General features: G+C 37.7%; 1 protein-coding gene and 1 pseudogene across 5 annotated transcripts in view; one reads left to right on the top strand and one right to left on the bottom strand.

Annotated features, from left to right (window-relative positions):
• SDK1 (sidekick cell adhesion molecule 1) overlaps positions 1-20,796 on the bottom strand; it is a 917,480-nt gene that overhangs the window by 879,297 nt on the left and 17,387 nt on the right. The window lies entirely within an intron of this gene.
• Positions 12,599-13,234, top strand: LOC139437442 (large ribosomal subunit protein uL13-like; annotated as a pseudogene).

Genomic DNA, 20,796 nt, shown 5'->3' with positions numbered 1-20,796 from the left:
TTATAGGCCCATTTCCCTAATGAATATGGATGCAGAAATCCTCAACAAAATATTTGCTAATTGAATCCAACAATGCATTAAAGTGGGTTTATCCCAGGCATGCAAAGGTGGTTCAACACAAGAAAAATCAGTGAATACATCACATTAATAAATCAAAGAAGAAAAATCACATGATCATCTTGATGGATGCAGAAATGGCATTTGACAAAATACAGCAACCTTTCTTGATATAAAACATTCCAAAAGATAGGAATTGAAGAAAACTTTCTCAACATGACAAAGGACATATATGAAAAACCCACAGCTAACATTGTACTCAATGGTGAAAGCCTGAAAGCTTTTCCATCAAGATAAGGAATAAGACAAGACTGCCCACTTGTCACCACTGTTGCTCAATATAGTGCTAGGGGCTCTAGCCAGAGCAATCAGGCAAGGAAAATAAAAGGTACACAAACTGGGAAGGAAGTAAAATTTCACTATTCACTGATGATAGGATCCTATACCTAAAAAGTCCTGAGAAAACTACAGCAAAGCTACTACAGCTATTAAATGAGTTCAGCAGAGTGGTAGGAAACAAGATTAATAGACAAAAATTATGTGTGTTTCTATACACTAGTAATGAACAATCTCAGGAGGAAGTCAGGAAAAACATTCCATTTACAACAGTGAATAAAAGAATCAAATATTTAGGAATAAACTTAACCAAGGATGTAAAACACTCGTGTTCTAAAAACTATAATGCATCGCTAAAAGAAAAAAAAGAACACCTAAATAAATGGAAGAATATTCCATGTTCATGGATTAGAATATTAAATATTAAGTAGCCAATTCCACCCAAATTGATATATAGATTGAATGCAATCCCAATTAAAAAACTCCAATAGCCTTTCTTAAAGAAATGGAAAACCCAATTATCAAATTTATTTTGAAGGGTAAAGGCCCTGAATTGCCAGAAACATCTTAAAAAGGAAGAATGAAGTTAGAGGACTCTCATTTCCAACTTTATCTAAAGTTGTAAAAAATAGCATGGTACTGGCATAAAGATAGATATATAGACCAAAGGAACTGAACTGATGGTTCAGAAACAGACCTTCACACATCTATGTTCAACTGAATTTTGACAAGGCAGTCAAGCCCACCAAGCTGGGGCAGAACACTCTGTTCAACAAATGGTGCTGAGAGAGCTGGATAGCCACATCCCAAAGAAAGAAAGAGGACCCCTGTCTCATACCTTATACAAAAATTTACTCAAAATGGATTCAAGACCTAAATATAAAAGCTAGAAACATAAAACTCCTGGAAGAAAATGTAGGGAAACCTCTTCAAGACCTGGCAGCAGATGGTGCTTCTTAAATCTTATCCCAAAAGCACAAGCAATGAAAGACATCAAGAAGGTGAGAAGGCATCCCACTCAATGGGGAAAAAAAATTTGGAAACCATATATATATATATATTAGGATTGGATTTCCATGCTATATAAAGAGATCATACAACTCAACAATAAAAGGTCAAGCCATCAAATTTAAAAATTGGCAAAAGACTTAAAAATTTCTCCAAAGAAAAAATACAAACGGCAAAAAAGCACATGAAAAAAATGTTCAGTATCACTAGTGATTGCAATCAAAACGAAAATGAGATTATCATCTTACATCTCATAGAATGGTCATAATTTTTAAAAAATAAAAAAACAGAAATAAGTGCTGGAACACTCCTACACTGTTGGTGGGATTGTAGGATGATGTAGTCTCTGTGGAAGCTAAGAATAAACTGCTGCCATATGATCCAGAAATCCCTCTACTAGGAATACATTCAGGAGAACTGAAAACTATTACATGAACAGATATTTGCACACCATTGTTCATAGTAGGATTATTCACAATTGCCAAAGGATGGTAACAACCCAAATGTCCATCAACCAATGAACGATAAAATGTGGTATAAAAGTATGATGTACTATTATGCTGCTATAAGAAGAAATGAAATTGGGACACATATGATAACATGGATGAACCTCGAGGACATTATGCTAAGTGAAATAAGCCAAGCACAAAAGGACAAATATTATGTGGTCTCACCAATATGAACTAAATATGAAGAACAAACACATGGAGTTAAATCTGTATGTTAATAGGGGATAAGGATGAGGGCTGTGAAGGGTTACTGGTGCTTAATATATGTAGAATTTTTAATTAGCTTGATTGTAACTGTGGAAATGGATAGAATTGCTGGTAACACATACAGTCAGTATAATTAACATGACTGGTTTATAAGCAGGATTGTGTCTGAAAGGGGAAGTTTAGAGACATAAATGTCAATTGAAAGATAGCTAGAGAATAATCTAGAAACTGAATAACTAATATAGTGACCCCAGATTTGGATGAAGATTGTGGTTAATAACACAAATACAAGAAATGCACTTTCACGAGTTAGAATACATGTACATCACTATTACACGGTGGTAAGAATATGGTGATGCATGGGAAAACACAATTAATGTAACTTATGGACTACAGTTAACAGCAATATGGTAATATTCTTGCATCAATGTCAAAGAAGGTACTATATCAATGCTAAGGGTTGATAATAGCGGGGGGAGGGTTTTTTCTTTTGGACTAAGAAAAACATTCAAAATTTTCCAGAGGTGATGACCGTACCACTCTGTGATAAAAGTGAGAGCCACTGAGTGTACATTTTGAATAGACTGTACAAGGCAAGGGACTGTATATCAGTGAACCATGTGGTGGAAGATGGACTGTAGTCAGCAGTACAAATATAAGAGTGTTCTCCCATGAATAGACTATACTAATATATGGTGTTAATAATAGGGGGTAGATGGAAAAAACACAACAAATGTAAGCTATGAACCATAGTTAGTGGTAACAGTCTGACAATGTTCTTTCAAATCCGTAACAAATGTTCCACAACAATGCAAGATGTTAGTGGAGGGGTGAGGTATGGGAATTTTGCACAGTATACAAGGTCATTTTGTAAGCTCATAACTCCTGAAAATATATATACATTCCAAAAAAAGAAGATCAGGAAAATGACAAGAAAAATAACCTAAAATGGCAACTGGAGAAAGGAGAGAAGCATGAATCCCTAGAACATTAATTTCATTATGGGGGAGGGCAACATTCCATTTAAACCCATTTCTCTCATTAAGCTGCTTTCCACAGTATAAAAATACAACAATACAACCCTTGTCACATATGGAGCAGTATAAGACCAAAGGGCTTAAAGAAATGGAAACAGGTCATATGAATCCTATTTTTTTCAGTTTATTTCACACAGCAATCCTTCACCTTTCTGTTTCTCAAGATGTCATGTTTTGGGAAGCAGACTTGGTCCAATGGATAGGGCATCCACCTACCACATGGGAGGTCCGAGGTTCAAACCCCAGGCCTCCTTGACCCGTGTGGAGCTGACCCATGTGCAGTGCTGACGGGCGCAAGGAGTGCCGTGCCACGCAGGGGTGTCCCCGCGTAGGGGAGCCCCACATGCAAGGAATACGTCCAGTAAGGAGAGCCGCCCAGCGCAAAAGAAGGTGCAGCCTGCCCAAGAATGGCGCCGTGCACACATGGAGAGCTGACACAACAAGATGACGCAACAAAAAGAAACACAGCTTCCCAGTGCCGCTGATAAGGATAGAAGCGTCACAGAAGAACACACAGCAAATGGACAGAGAGAACAGACAACTGGGGGGGGGGAGATAAATAAATAAATCTTAAAAAAAAAAAAGATGTCATGTTTTAGCAAAACTAATTCTGTAGTGGAGGAAAAAACAGAAGTGGCTAGTTGCCCAAGGAGGTAGAGACAGACACTGACTGGGAAAGATATGAGGGGATTTTCTTCGGTGACAATATTCTAATCACACTTAAGGTTTGGGTACACCACAAAACTATACAAACGTTCAGCTAAAATTTATGCATTTAAATTTTACCTTTAAAAAAAAAAACTGTAAACTATTACTGAACTCTTTTTAATGATATATAAGCTAAAGTATATAGGGGGAAATGCCTGCAATTCGTTTTGAAATGCATGAAAGAAATAATAAAAAGATATTAAAAATGAAATAAAAAATAAGATGGATTGGTGAATGAGTAGAGGGATGAATAGATATATAAAAGAAAAATGTTAATGGTGAAACTTGGGTGGTGGTTATACTGTTCACTGTAAAATTCTTTCAAATTCTCTGTAAGTGTGAAATTTTCCTTAAAACATTTAACCTTTTTTTTTTAAGTCAGGGAAGGAGATATTTTATTGGCTAATTCCAAGCAGTATGTTTGCCCAATCTATTGATCCACCACTAAACTAAGAACACTGTGGTAAGCAGAATTTCAAAACTGTCCCACCCTAACCTCTGAAACCTGGGAAAATGATAAATCACTCCCGTGATTATGTTACATGGCATATCTGACCTTAAGATAGGTAGATTATCCAGGTGGGTTTGAATTTATCACATGACCCTTTAAAAGCAGAGTACTTTCTCTAGCTGAAGGAAATAGTACAGACATTCAAAACATGAAAAGGACTTGACATTGCTTTGCTTCATTTGAAAATGGAGATGGCCACATGAAAATGAACATGAGTACCTCTGTAGAAGCAGTGGGGGGGGGGGCAGGTGGCAAACAATAAGTAAACAGAGACCTCAGTCCTACAATCACAAGGAATGAGATTTGGTCAACCTGAATGAGCTTGAAAGTTATTTTCCCCTAGAATCCCCAAATAAGAGTCACTCAAACATGGGCCCATGGTAGCCACATATTTTCTTCCTATCTTCTATAGCAAGCTCTGGAAATTCAATAAACACAGGCAGAAATGATGACAAATGAGAAGAATTGTGCAAACAATGCATTCATTCACTCCATCAATAAGTAATTATTGGACTCCGATTTTTTATCAATCAGGCCATGTACAAGGTGCAGGGGTTATATATCAATGAATAATCCTATCTTCAAAAAATTTGCAGACTGATGAAAGAGGCTGTTATAATAAACTAAATGCGGAAGGTATAAAGATAGGGAGATGCACAGAGCACTGTAGGAACCAAGATGATTATCGGTACAGAGGACACAAACTAGAAAAGGTAGTCGGAGGCAATTCAGTTAATGTGTTGGAGTTAACCCAGCCAAGGGTGGGGGGTTGAGGGGAGGCATTCAGCGCTAAAGGGTAATACAAAGAGGCAAGACAAGGAAGGAAAAATGTTTTGAGGTGAAAGAAGCAAGAGTGGAACTAAAAGCAATTCAGTATTGTGATTGTCAAGTAAAATCCAGGAAGAGATCACACTGCAGAGAAAAACAAGATTCAGATTACGAAGTTCCTTTAAAATCACAGTAAGAATCACTCTAAGCAAAGATGTATGGTGAGTTTTAGGTTTTAGAATCTATGAGGGGGACAGATTTGACCAAAAATATGTGTGGAAGTTTATTTATAATAGGGGTTCTTAATCTTTTTTTGTTCCACAGACCCCTTCGCCAGTCAGGTGAAATGAATACTACTGTAATTTATTTATTGCATACATTCATAAGTGAAGGAAATGCTAAATTTCAATCAGAAGTCAGAGAAAATAAAGTTATTAACTTGATTTTTTCAATTCAAGCTCATGGACCCCCCAAAATCTTTCTATGGACCCCTTGGTTAAGAACCTCTGATTTAGAATGAGGAGGAAAGATGTGACAAATATTTAGGGGTGCAATATCCACAGGAATTCAAAATTGCCTGGAGGCGATGGGGGGGAGTCAGGGGTGGGGTGGGGTCAGGGGTAAGGACCAAGAAGGAAAACAGACTCAAGGTGAGCCTCAGGCTCTATCTCAGGTGCCTATGGCAGTGACACCAAGAGAAGGGAAATACTGGCTGAAACAGACCAGGTTACAGAATAACATGCAAAAAGGCTGTGAACATGCACCAAGATAGCTAGAAGCTGTTGGAGAGCTTTTAATACTAGGCTCAACTTGGTAAGCTTTGAGAGTCAAAGAGATTCTAAGACTATAAAGGTAGTCAAAGGTATTCTTTGGAACAAGCTACTAGCTAGCCACTACAATAGCACAGACAATAGGCGGGGCCCAGATTCGTGTGGTAGTAAAAGAAAATGGAATGTTTCTACATGATTGTTTCCATGTAGAAACAATCTCATTCAGCAAATGGTCAGACAGGTGGGCAAAGCACAGTCCGAGTCATTACTACAAAGGAAGGCAGGGAAAGGAACTACATGAAAGATATATTCAACCATTTATGCATTTACTCCAAAAGTACAAATGCTTACTCTAGGTCATACATGACACTAAATGACGCAATGACAACTTTTGCTTTGGAGATACTATATTTGAGATTCTGGTAAGGAAAGTGAGATCTAAAATTCAGGTTAGGAGCATGGGAATAAGGAGAGACAGATAAAGTCAATCGTTCAGGACCAGAAGTTGGCAAAGAGTAGATGAGATTACAAGGAAGAAAAGAAGGCCCAAGATGAAACCCTGGAGAACATCTACAATTAAGGGGTAAGAAGAGGCGGAATCAGCATAACACCTTACACACACATTCACTCACAAACCTCAGCTATAACTGAGCATGCAACAAACTCAAGGCTCTGAAGGAAAAATTTGTCTCAAGAAGCTCACAGTACAATAGGAGAGCTTCTATATAGCTATAAATAGTAGACAGAAACTTCTGAGTACTATAATGAAATTTCAAAAATACAGTGAGAAATGGCGGAATAAGTGAATTAAGGTAGGTTTCGTGAACAAGAATGCATCTTAATTTACCCTTCAAAGATGGAAAGGGGTATAGGCAAAGACAAGGAAGAGAAAGAATAAAGGAAAATAAAATGGGTGGGCTTAGACAAAAAATATATGTAAATCTTTCTAACTACTCCCATTTTATAAAAGTAAGAAAAAGGATTATCAGAATGTTGTGCATAGGTAAGAGTGGGTTGTGGCAAGAAGAGTGAAACTTTTGGTGCAGATACTTCTCAATGTATTCTTATGATAACAAGAACCAAAATCCAAAGTAGATATTCACTTAAATATTTATCATTTTAGTTGAAGAAATTTTATGTAATGGTACAGATACAGAAGTAAAAAGTATTCAAAAAGGGCACAGATCTCTTACATTGAAGTCTCAATTGTATAACAAGGCATAAACTGGTTGTGAGTCACTCATGAGAACCTGTATGGGGAGCTACTGGTCTGGATGAGCCATAAGTCTGACATGATAGAGCAATTTTTACAAGAGGAATAAAGAAATGATAAAATGTGATGGGTGAAATAAAGAAAAAACTTAGGTAAGAAAAATTGAATTTCTGTTTTCAAGGTTGTCATATTTAAAAGATAATGGGCCTTTGCTGCAGTAATACCATTGCTAGAAATATACCACACTGATATACCTGTCCAAGTATGAAATGAGCCACAGGTAAGATTATTCATCACAGACTGCTTATAACAGCAAAAGACTAGAAATATCAATATCAAGCCACAGAGGACTGGCTTTACAAACAACAGCTGATTCACTCCATTCACGCAATGGAGTACTATTCAAAAGAGAGAATATCTGTAAGGAGAGATTTCTAGACCATATTGTTAAACTGAAAAAAAAATCACGTTACAGAAAACTCTCTCCTTTTATATAAAACTGGGGCAAATAAGAATATATATGTGGATTTGCTTATATTTGCAAAAACACTAGAAGAATAAACAAGAAACTAATCACATTATTGCTTGCAGGAGAGATGGAGGCAAATAAGCTGGAGGGACAAAGGTATATTCCTATAGTTTTGACCTCTGAATCCTGTAAATATATTTACAAAGTAGTTAAAATCACTAACCCAGAGTGATGTCATCAAAATGGCAATATAAGATCTCAAAACATCTCCCTTTAGAAACAATAATAAGAGGACAAATCCCACTTGCATGGAACTCTGAAGGATAACAGAGACAGGAGAGGGCCACCCCAAACTCTGAATTGGAAAAAAAAAAAAAGAAGGGAGGAGATCTGTGACCAGGACACGTCAGTCCTGACCCTACCTCACTCAGTCCCACACAGCTTAGGAGCCGCAAGGAGACAGCACAGCCTGGGGACCTCCTGCCACGTATCCATACCATAAAGTCACTCACAGCATGGAGTTAGAACCCCATGCATAGTGAAGCACAGGGACCCAAAACAAAAAGAGACCCATGGCAGAATACAAGTGGCTAGCAAGCAAATAAACACAAGAGGAGGAGGGGAATTGAACCACTCTAAGGCAAGATGGGTCCCAGAGCCTAAAAGCATAGTGTAAAGGGGTCACTGAAGAAGGGAAGTTAAATTACAAGAGCTGGGGAGAAAAATGTGCACAAAACAAACAGAACAGATCAGGATTCCTGGAGAAGGAACACAGGGAAGGAAGCTTTCTCCAGGAGGTGAAAGAGTTTCATATAAAAGGACAATCTTAAAAGTTGTACAGCATGTCCAGGGCAAGAATCTGGTATACAAGACTGAGAAAATGTGAACAATTAAAAACAGGCTAAAGGTCCAGTATAGGTTGGAACAAGTGTCAAAGAAGATCTTTAACAAAAAACCAACTGGGAAGCCGATGTGGCTCAAGCAACTGAGCTCCCGCCTACCACACAGGAGCTCCCCAGTTCAGTTCCCAGTGCCTTCTAAAGACTATGAGTAAGATAGTGAGCTGACATGACAGGTAGGTACAGAGAGCTGATACAACAAGATGACGCAACAAGAGGAAAACATAACAAGAGACACAACAAAGCAGGGAGTGGAGGTGGCTCAAGCGGTTAGGCACTTCCCTCCCACATCAGCAGTCCCAAGTTTGATTCCTGGTGCCTCCTAAAAAGACTAGCACACAACAGACAGATACAGCAAATATAAACAATGAGGGAGTAGGGATAAATAAATAAATAAAATAAATCTTAAAAAAAAAAAAGTCAACCTTCAGTGAAATCCCAGGCAAAAAGGAGGAACTCAACTTCAGAGATAGCACATCAAAGTAGTGAGACACCCAGACATCAGCAAAAAATTACAAGTCACCCTAAAAGAAACAGGAAGAGATGGCTCAGTCAAGGGAACAAATTAAAACTTCAGAGAAGACAAGAATTGGGAACAAATAATCAAGGTTCAAACAAATCTTCTAAATCAATCAAGGAGATGAAGGAAAATGTGGCTAGAAATAAACTAATGTTGCCTATAGAGTTAAAGGATATTAAGAAGGAAATATGTGAGCAAAAAGAATTAAAAGGTATAAAGATAAATTATAGTGATGAAAAAAACAATACCAGAGATTAAAAATATACTAGAGGCATTCAACAGATTTGAACAGGCAGAAGAAAAAATCAGTGAATAAGGAAACAGATAAAGAAAAAAAAATCAACCAACGTCTAAAGGACTTGAGTGACAGCATGAAGTGTACCAACATATGCATCATGGGAGTTACAGAACAGGAAGAGAAGGGAAAAGGAGCAGAAAGAATATTAGAGGAAATAATGGCTGAAAATTTCTCAACTCTTATGAAAGATAAATATACAAGCCCAAATGTGCAATGTACTCCAAACATAACAAACCCTAATAGACCTACTCCAAGACACATACTAATCTGTATGTAAAATGCCAAAGGGAATTCTGAAAGCAGCAAGAGGAAAGCAACTGGTCACATTCAAAGGATCCTTAATAAGACTAAGTGCTAATTTCTCATCAGTAACCATGGAGGCAAAAAGGCTGTGGTATGACATATTTAAGGTACTGAAAGAAAAAACTGTCAGCAAAAATTCTTTATCCAACAAAACTGACTTCAAAATTGAGGGAGAGTCCAAGATCTTCACAGATAAACAAAACAGAGTTAGTCACCCAAATAGCTGCCCTATAAGAAAAAGAGAGGAGAGAGTGGCTTGGAGCAGTGTGAAGAAATGAAGATCTTCAAAGAAATGATGATCTTCAGTAAAGGCAACTAAATGGATAAATGCAAAACCCAATATGGTACTGTATCCCTCATTATATAACTCTACTCTTTAACTCTTATAAGGGTTGGAATACAAGTGTATAAGAAATAGTCTTATTTCCTGATAATGGATGTGCAAAATATAAAGAGGTAATGTGGAACACCAACATAAAGAGGGGGAATAGTGGGATATGGGAGCAGACAACATGCATACTATCAAATTTAAGCTGCTATCTTTTCAAATTAGTAGGTTGTAGACGTAGGTTGTACAATACAAACCCCGGGGTAACCACAAAGAAATTATTTTCAGAATAATACAGAGATGGAAATGAGAAAGGGATCAGTCAGTTACATCACAAAAGATCAACTACACAGAAAAGGATGCTGCAATAAAGGAAAAAGAGAGACGAGATATACAAGACATATAAAAACCAAAAGTGGCTGAAGTACTGCCTTTACAGTAATAATACTGAATGGATTTACTCTCCAATCAAAAGACACAGATTGGCAGAATGGATAAAGCAGCACAATCCATCTACAGGTTATTTAGAAGAGACTCGCCTTAGACACAAACACGAATAGGTTGAAAATGAAAGGATGAAAAAAAAATCCATATATCCCTAGACTTGCAAAGGGTATGTGACATATTTGTCACATGAATTAGATTTTGACAAACACTGCTTTTAAAAACTATTTTTGGGACATTGGAATTGTCCTGCATGACGTATAAATACGAACTTAAAGAGAGCTGGGGTAGATATACTAATATCCTACAAAATAGACTTTAAATCCTAACATCTGTTTCTGAAACACTTTTTTTGTTCCATCTTACTGTCCATTCTGTCAGTAGCACTTATTTAATTACTATAGATACATAATATTTTAATAACTTCTAGCGCTAGTTCCATCATTATCACCCCTCTTTTAAGATTAGGCAGACAAACTTGTTTATTTTTCCAAATAACTTTAAAGCCAATATAAAAAAAATTAGAAAAAATTTCTGCTGGGGGAAAAAAATAGACTAAGTCAAAAGCAGTTCCAAAAGACAAAGAAGGATGCTATATATCAATAAAAGGGTCAATCCACCAAGAATAAATAATCTTAAATATTTATGTACCTACCCACAGTGCCCCAAGACATAGGAGACTAACACTGGCAAAACTGAAAGAGGAAATGCACACTTCTATAATAAGGTGGAGGTTTCAATGTACCATTTTCATTAATGGATAGAACATCTAGACAGAAAATGAATAAGGAAACACAGAATGTTCTCAATATGACTCTGGTGATGAAAGTACACCTCTGATTTTACTGGGAGCCAATGATTGTACACTTGGAATGGATTGTACGGCATGTGAATAAAACTTAAAAAATGGAAACACAGAATTTTTTTTGTCTTTATTCATTTTTTTAATATTACATTCAAAAAACATGAGGTCCCCATATACCCCCCACCTCCCCATCCCACTCCTCCCCCCACAACAACCACCTCCTCCATCATCATGAGACATTCATTGCATTTGGTGAATACATCTCTGAGCACTGGTGCACCCCACAGTCAATGACCCACACCATAGCCCACACTCTCCCACAGTCCACTCAGTGGGCCATGGGAGGACATACAATATCTGGCAACTGTCCCTGCAGCCCCACCCAGGACAACTCCAACTCCCAAAAACGCTCCCACATCACATCTCTGCCTCCCACTCCCCACCCCCAGCAGCCACCATGTCCACCCTATCCACACCAATACCACGTCCTCTTCGATTACTAATCACAATAGTTCATGAATAGAATATCAGTTAAGTCCACCCTAATCCATACTCTATTCCTCCATCCTGTGGACCTTAGAATGGTTGTGTCCACTCCACCTCTATATCAAGAGGGGGCTTAGATTCCACATGGGTGCTGGATGCAATCCTCCTGCTTTCAGTTGTGGGCACTCTTGGCTCCCTGGTATAGTGGTTGACCTTCTTCACCTCCATGTTAGCTGAGTGGGGTAAGTACAATAAACCAGAGTGTAGGAGTTACAAGTCTTTTGAGGCTCAGGGTCTGACTATCACATGGTCAATCCAGAGATTCAGGTCCTCTGGGTATACACTAAACCTCAGTGCCAACTACAGATCCCGTAAAAATAACAGGAGAGGCTTGTGGACAAAGATCACATCTGAGTCCAGCTCCATCACACAGAAACACAAACTCCAAAGTAGGTCCAACTGACATGGCACTGAACTCCATCTGCCAAGACCATAGAACCTGTGGGTCTCTGTAGCCCTCAGAAGAACTAATACCTGAGGTGAAACACAGAATTTAATATGATAAATGAACTAGACCTAACAAATATATACAGAACACTGCACCCCAGAACTGCAGAATATACATTCTTCTCAAGTACACCAGATTATTTTCCAGGACAGACCTACCACGAGTTGAGTCAAAAACCAAGCCTCAAATTTTAAAAGTCTGAAATTATATCAAATATCTTCTCTGACCAAATGGAATGAAGCTAGAAATCAAGAACAGGCAGAAAATCCACAAACATATGGAAGCTAAATAACACACAAATAATAAATGGGTCAAAGAAGAAATCACAAGGAAATCAGTAAATATCTTGAGACAAATGAAAACTAGAACACAACATATCAAAACTTAGTGACTTTTCCCAGGCAGCTGCCAAAGATGATGGAGGGGCAAGTCCTGGTGCTCAATGGGCAAGGTCATTTCCTGGGCCATCTGGCGGCCACTGTGGCCAAGCAGGTACTTTTGGGCCAGAAGGCCATGGTTGTGCACTGCAAGGGCATCACAACATTTGCCAGAAGGCAACTTCTACAGAAATAAATTGAAGTACCTGGCCTTTCTCCGCAAGTGTATAAACACCAACCTGTCCCGTGGCCCCTACCACCTCCAGGCCCCCAACCACATCTTTTGGCCAACCATGTGAGGCATGCTGCGCCACAAGACCAAGCAGGGCCAGGCTGCTGTCCTGGACAGCCTCAAGGTGTTTGATGAGATCCCACCCCCCTCCTCCATGACAAGAAAAAGCAGATGGTGGTTCCTGCTGCCCTCAAGGTGGTATGTCTAAAGCCCATCCAAAAGTTTGCCTACCTGGGGCACCTGGCTCATGAGGTTGGCTAGAAGTACCAGGCAGTGACAGACACCCTGGAGGAGAAGAGGGAGAAGAAGACCAGGATGCATTACAGGAAGAAGCAGCAGCACATAAGGCTACGGAAACAGGCTGAGAAGAATGTGAGGTAGAAAACTGGTAAATATACAGAGGTCCTCAAGACCCATGGACTCCTGATCAGAGCCCAATAAAGACTATTCCTATAAAAAAAAAATTTTTTTTAAACCTTAGTGACACAGCAAAGGCAGGGCTCAGAGGGATATTTATAGCCCTAAATGCCCACATTGGAAAAGAAGAGCAAAAATCAAAGATCTAACTGCACACCTGTTGGACCTAGAAAAAGAGCAGAAACTAAACCCAAAGAAAGCAGAAGAAATAAAAATTAGAGCAGGCAATAAATGAAAGAAAAAAAACAATAGAGAACATTAACAAAGTCAAAAGTTGGTTCTTCAAAAATATCAACAAAAGGTTTGGCTAGATTGAGAAAAAAAAGAAAGAAGGCACAAATAAAAATCAGAAATGAATGGAGAACATTACTACTGTCCCCAAAGAAATAAAAAAAGAAGGCACTATGAAATCAAATGCCAACAAATTAGACGACCTAGATGAAATGCAAAAATTCCTAGAAATACACAAGCAATTTACACTGAATCGAGGAGAAACAGAAGATCTCAACAGACCTTTTACAAGAAAAAAGACTGCATCAGTCATCAAAAACCTCCCCACAAAGAAAGGCCCAGGACAAGATGGCTTCACAGGTAAATTTTACCAAACAGTCCAAGAATTCACATCAATCCTGCTCAAATTCTCCCAAAATAGTGAAGAGGAGGGAACACTACCTAACTCATTCAATGAGGCCCACATCACCAAAATACCAAGGCCAGATAAAGATACAAGAAAAAATAACAGACCAATATCTCTTATGAATATAAATGAAAATCCTCAATAAAGTCCTAGCAAATTGAATCCACAAGCACAAAGAATTATACAAAATAATCAAGTGTGATTTATCCCAGATATGCCAGGGTGATTCACCCTAAGAAAGTCAATTAGTGTAATACACTACATTAAGAGAATGAAGAGAAAACAAACAAAACATGATGCCCAATGACACAGAAAAAGCATGATGAAACCAAGCATCCTTTCTTGATTAAAAAAAAACGTAGAAAACTACAAATAGAAAGAAACTTCCTCAACATGATAAAGGGCATATATGAAAAACCTACTGCCAACATACTCAATGGTGAAAGACTGAAAGCTTTCCCTCTAAGATTTGAAGCAAGATAAGGATGCCCACTGCTACCACCATTATTCAACATTGTATTGGAAGTGCTAGCCAGAGCTACTAGGAAAAAAAAAAGACATCCAAATTGGAAAGGAATAAGTAAAATTTTCACTATTTGTAGACAACATAATTCTATATATAGAAAGTCCAAAAAAAATCTACAGCAAAGCTACCAGAACTAATAAAGGAATTCAGCAAAGTGGTGGGGTACAAGATCAACAAGCAAAAATCAGCAGTGTTTCTACACACTAGTAATGAGCAATCTGAGGAGGAAATCAAGAAAAAATTTCATTTACAATAGCAACTAAAAGACTGAAATATTTAGGAATAAATTTACCCAAGGATATAAAGGACTTACACATGGAAAACTACAAAACTTTGCTAAAAGAAATCAAAGAACACCTAAATAAATCAAGAACATTCCAGCTAATGAATTGTAAGTCTAAATATTGTTAAGATGTCAATTCTACCCAATGTAATTTACAGATTTGAACATTATACTAATCTAATTCAAGAGCTTTCTTTGCAGAAATGGAAAAGTCAATCATCAAATTTATTTGGAAGGGTAAGGGACCCCAAATAGCCAAATTCACCTTGAAAAAGAAGAATGAAGTTGGAGGACTCCTACCTTCTGACTGCAAAGGTTACTAGAAAGCTACAGTGGTCAAAACAGCACCATACTGGCACAAGGATAGATACAGAAACGAATGGAATTGAATTACAAGTTCAGAAATAGACTCTCACATCTATGACAAATTGATTTCTGACAAGGCAGCCAAGTCCACTCAATTGGGAAATAATAGTCCCTTCAACAAATAGTGCTGGGATAACTGAATCTCCAATGCAGAAGAATGAAGGGGGAGCCCACTCATATCACATGCAAAAATTAACTAAAAAATGGATCAGAGGCCTAAATGTAAGAACCAGAACTATAAAACTCCTAGAAGAAAACACAGGGGAGGAACATCTTTAGGATCTTCTGTTAGGCAATGATTTCTTAGACTTTACACCAAAAGCACAAACTGTAAGAGGAAAAATAGATAAACAAGACTTTAACATTAAAAATTTTTGTGCAATGGACTTTATCATGAAAGTGGAAAGAAAACCTATTCAATGGGAGAAAGTATTTGGAAATCATATCTGATAAAGGTTTAATATCCCTTATATATAAAAGGAATCCTTCAACTCAAGAGTAAAAAGATAACTTTTTTTAATGGGCAAAAGACTTGAATAGACATTTCTCCAAAGAGGATATACAAATGGCAAAAAGTACATGAAAAGATGCTCAACATCATTAGCTATTTGGGAAAGTGGACACAACCATTCTAAGGTCCACAGGATGGAGGTATAGAGTATAGATTAGAGTGGACTTACTGATATTCTATTCATGAACTATTGTGATGAGTAATCAAAGAAAATGTGGCACTGGTGTGGAAAAAGTGGCCGTGGTGGCTGCTGGGGGTAGGGAGTGGGAGGAAGAGATGTGATGTGGGAGTGTTTTCAGGAGTTGGAGTTGTCCTGGGTGGTGCTGCAGGGACAGTTACCAGACATTGAATGTCCTCCCATGGCCCACTGGGTGGACTGTGGGAGAGTGTGGGCTATGACATGGACCATTGACCATGAGGTGCGGCGGTGCTCAGAGATGTATTCACCAAATGCAATGAATGTCTCATGATGATGGAGGAGGTTGTTGTTATGGGGAGAGGAGTGGGGTGAGGGGAGTGGGGGGTATATGGGGACCTCATATTTTTTGAATGTAACATTAAAAAAATTTTTTTTTAATATTTTTTTAAAAACCCACAATGAGATACCATTTCACACCCACTAGAATGGCCACTATTTTAAAAACAAAGTTACAAGTGTTGGAGAAGATGTAGAGACATAGGAACACTCATTCTTTACTGGTGGGAATGTAAAATGATGCAGCCTCTGTAGAAGACAATTTGGTGGTTCCTCTGAAAGTTAGGTATAGAATTGCCATATGATTTGGCAATCCCACTTCTAGGTATATAGTCAAAAGATTTGAAAGCAGGGAACTGAATAGATATTTGCATACCAACATTCACAGTGGCATTATTCACAACTGCCAAAGGGTGGAAGCAACCCAGTGTCCATCAATCGACAAATGAATAAACAAAATGTAGAATGCAGAATATACCTACAACGGAATTATTCAGCTGTAAAAAGGAATGAAGTCCTGATACATGCAACAACATAGATGAACCTTGAAGACATCATGTAGAGTGAAATAACACAGACACAAAAAGACAAATATTATATGATCTCACTGATACAAAAGAAATTAGATTAAGCAAACTCATAGAGTCAGAATCTAAAATATAGGTTACCAGGGGCTGGGGTAGGGGTAGGGGAAGGGGAGTTTCTATTTGAATTGATTGTAAAGTTTTTGTAATGAATGGTGGTGATGACAGCAACAAAACAATGTGAATCTAATTAACAGCACTGAATTATATGTAAATGTGGTTAAAAGGATGAATTTTAGCTTCTATATATTTTACTAGAATAAAAATTTAAGAACATAGTACAGCACAACACAATGAACCCTATTGTAAATGATGGATTATAGTTAATAGTGTATTATAAAAATGTTCTTTCATGAACTGTAACAAATGTACCACACTAAGGCAAGGTGTTAACAAAAGAGTGATATATGGGAACTCTATTTTATGCATGATTGTTTTGTAAATCCACAAATTCTCTAAAAAATAATTCTTGACATAATTTTTTAAAAATCTCTAATATTCATGTTACTTTAAGGTTAAGAAAAAATCCTGTTACAGTACGAATAATGTTTCTTTAGACAGTAACATCTTCAGATACCACAAAATGTTTGCAATATCTTTAATAAATAAAAAAGCATGACTTGTTTGTATAAATTATTATTTTCCTGATTCAGTATCAACCAAGTAAGTGCCTTGAGCTACTGTTTCAAGAGTATGACAGGTTCTGACCCATCTGCACCTGACTCATATTCCTGGGCTGAGTATCCACAGCCAAGGGTAGTGCACAGGCCAAGCTCACCGATCAACAGAAGAACGATCATCAGTAAAATACTCTAACCAACCTTGTAAGCATGGAAGAAATCAATTCAAACTAAATGACCCCAGAAAATCAAAGATGACTAATCCATTTTTATTTTGAGGTTTCTAAGCAATCTCTCAAAAAGTTCCAGAGTAACATCTTGCTTCTAGATTTTTTGGTAAGATTTTTGAGTTAAAAAATGAACAGAATTTTTCTTTTCACATATGAGTACACTTAACAGTTTTCATTTAAAGAATTTTCAGTTGATATGCCCTGAAATATCTTAAAATTTTAGGAAAATAACTAAATAATCCAGGACTTAGTGTTAACAAAAGTTAAATTTCAGAAGATAATAAAATTATAGAAACTTTTAAGAGTTTCCATGGTCATCCCTGTCAGAGTCTATGGGTAGCATTCATCTTTATAAAATATAAACTTTAAGACTTTCCTGAGCCTAAACTTCTATTTTTTAAGCCATGCTCTTTTCTTAACAATACTGGTGTACTGGTTTCTTAATTCCTGAAATGTGCCAAAATCAGTAATTTAAACAGTGTCAAATTCAACACTATATATAAAGTTTGGTCCCATTCTATAAGCAGAAAAAGAGACATGACAGGACTTTTTTTTAAACAAAGATGCATAGTTCAACAAATTCTATACCTCAAGCAGGATGTATTCTGGGGTGACAACAGTACTTAAACAGAGAAACTGCTTAAAATTTATAAGATCTTTGATTAAAACCTACAAAGTCCATGACCATGAACTGGCACCACTGATGGACTTAGTCTGATTTCTGATGACTTATATGTAAAAACAAAAATTAGTCAAAAATCTTTGTTCTAGCTAGAGCTTTCAAAGACCAAGATAATTCAATGACTATTAAATAAGGCTATTTTTTCAGGAACTCTGACCTTGAAATATAGAATTCTGAATGTTAAACAGCAATTTTCAATAATGAGTCCTTCCTTAGTCTATGTAGTATTATACACACACACACTTTTATTTTACTTGTAACTTTCTCCACAGAATTCAAGGTAACTTGAAAACTTAGGAACAAGAGAAAAGAAAAAAAAAAGAAAGAAAGCTATAATTGCAAAGGGAAACAAAGATGTCTAGAAATTAAAATCAGGTGTCTGGAATACCCAACTAACTCAGTGTGTGGGGGTACACTTGCATGAAAGAAGGAGAAAATGTACTTGTGAAGAAGAGTCATCTGTGGCTTCTTAAAGTCACACAGTGGAATATATGGGGGGGGGGGGTGCAGGGCAAAGAAGGGTGAAGAACTGTTTCAGAACAATTCCCAGGTGATTCTGCTAGTCCAGATCCTCCACCGGTTCTGGGCAAATCTATCAGGCAAAGCGAAATTCATTCTCTCTCATTCTCTCTCTCAGAATAGCTTGTGATATAGTCAAGCCTATATCTAAACATTACAAGTTTCAGAAAAGTAAATGAAAAAAGGGATTGCTAAGAATGGGCTAGATTTAGATAAATGGAAGAGGAAAGTAGATTTTAATATAAAGAAAGAGTGAAGTGAAATCCTTGAACAGAACATTTTAAATGTATTTCAGGTGTTACACTTCTGGGTCTATCCTTCAATGACTGCATTTCTAAGGCAGAAATGATATTTAAGTTAGCAATAATCAGACCATAGACAAAGAGCATCCTTAGATCCTCAGGACTGTTCTTATCATCAGAGCATACAATACTAGAAATGTAAAAGGAATAATAAAATTAAGATTATCAAACAGTACATATACATATCATCCAAGTAGTGAAAACCTGCCAGACCTTCAGAAAACTGAAGAGGGACAAAAAATCCCTCTAAAATGTGAGCCAGCTTGGCTAAGCCACATCACCCAGTAGGTATAAGTATAGGATCACAATGACATGAATTAATCTTGCCAGCTCTAAGCCCCAGAAGATGCTCTTACAGGCACTCAGCCCCCTTATACAAAGGCTTTCCACAAATATTTCTGGGTACACCAATCTTGACTCAAATTGTGGCAGCTTGGCAGCCCCTGCAAGTGAGACCAGTTATCCTCCTGTGAGGAGTGGGACTTTCCACAGCAAGAATGCTCATACCCTGAAGCATAACATTAAAATAGCTCAATGAGGCAGCTCTTTTAGTTTACACGTTTGCCTATTTTTCTTTTTTACACATACATATATACCACACCCTGCATCCCATCCCAAGTGAGGCCCCGCTATCTCTGACTTACACTAGCTTTATTTTCCGTTTCTGATGGTGTTTGTATGCACCCCCTCCACTTTCTTCCCACTGTGATTCACTTCTATGGACTGGCCTCCTCCAGATACCACCAGACAGACCCACACCATTTAAGTGCTTATGGGACATCTCAGCACCACATAAATTACTCTCTGCCTGTTGCCATCCATACCCAAATCTCAGTTCTATCCTAGCTGAAATCTCAATCACAAAAAGAACCATCTTGACTAACAACTTGAATGAATTTGATTGCAAATATCAAATTCACTTGATTATCAACAGAAAGATTTTGTTTAGTTTTCACACTAAATCACAACCGATAGTACCTAAAGCAATGGCAGGGGTATGGTAAGTCAACAAGGCAAGAAACCTCAAAAAGTGAAAGAAACACAAAACATTATTTTTGGGGGCAGGAGAGAGAAGAGGGAAAGAATATAGAGAATGGAATTGGAGGAAAAGGACAATCAAGGTAAGTTAAAAGGTCAAGAATCAAGTATTGCCTTTGATGTATTTTATTTTAGGTAAGGAAAGAGCAACACATCAGGGATTCATCTGAACTGTTAAATGAGTACAATAATAGCTATGGCTTATTAAGCAAGCAACACTGTGCTAAATGCTTTACATAAACTTTTTTTTTTTTTTTTTTTTTTTTTTAAAGATTTATTTTTTTATTTTATTTAATTCCCCTCCCCTCCCCCGGTTGTCTGTTTTCTGTGTCTTTTTGCTGCGTCTTGTTTCTTTGTCCGCTTCTGTTGTCGTCAGCCGCACGGGAAGTGTGGGCAGCGCCATTCCTGGGCAGGCTGCTCCCTCCTTCGCACTGGGCGGCTCTCCTTATGGGTGCACTCCTTGCGCGTGGGGCTCCCCTACGCGGGGGACACCCCTGTGTGGCACTGCACTCCTTGCGCGCATCAGCACTGCGCATGGGCCAGCTCCACACGGGCCAAGGAGGCCCGGGGCTTGAACCGCGGACCTCCCATGTGGTAGACGGACGCCCTAACCACTGGGCCAAAGTCCGTTTCCCTACATAAACTCTTAATACTTAGAAAAGTCTTATGAAAGAGAATAACTTTCCATTTTATAAATAAGCAACTGAAACACAAACAGGTTATATAACTTGCCCAAGGTCAAACAGCTCATAAATGGCAAAGTCAGGATTTGAATCCAGCTCTAAGATTTATGACGTTATCATGTTATAATAC

Source organism: Dasypus novemcinctus, chromosome 23 (assembly GCF_030445035.2).
Source record: "Dasypus novemcinctus isolate mDasNov1 chromosome 23, mDasNov1.1.hap2, whole genome shotgun sequence".
NCBI lineage: Eukaryota > Metazoa > Chordata > Mammalia > Cingulata > Dasypodidae > Dasypus > Dasypus novemcinctus.
Note: the sequence above shows the minus strand (reverse complement) of the source record. Positions and strands in the feature narration are given on the sequence as shown.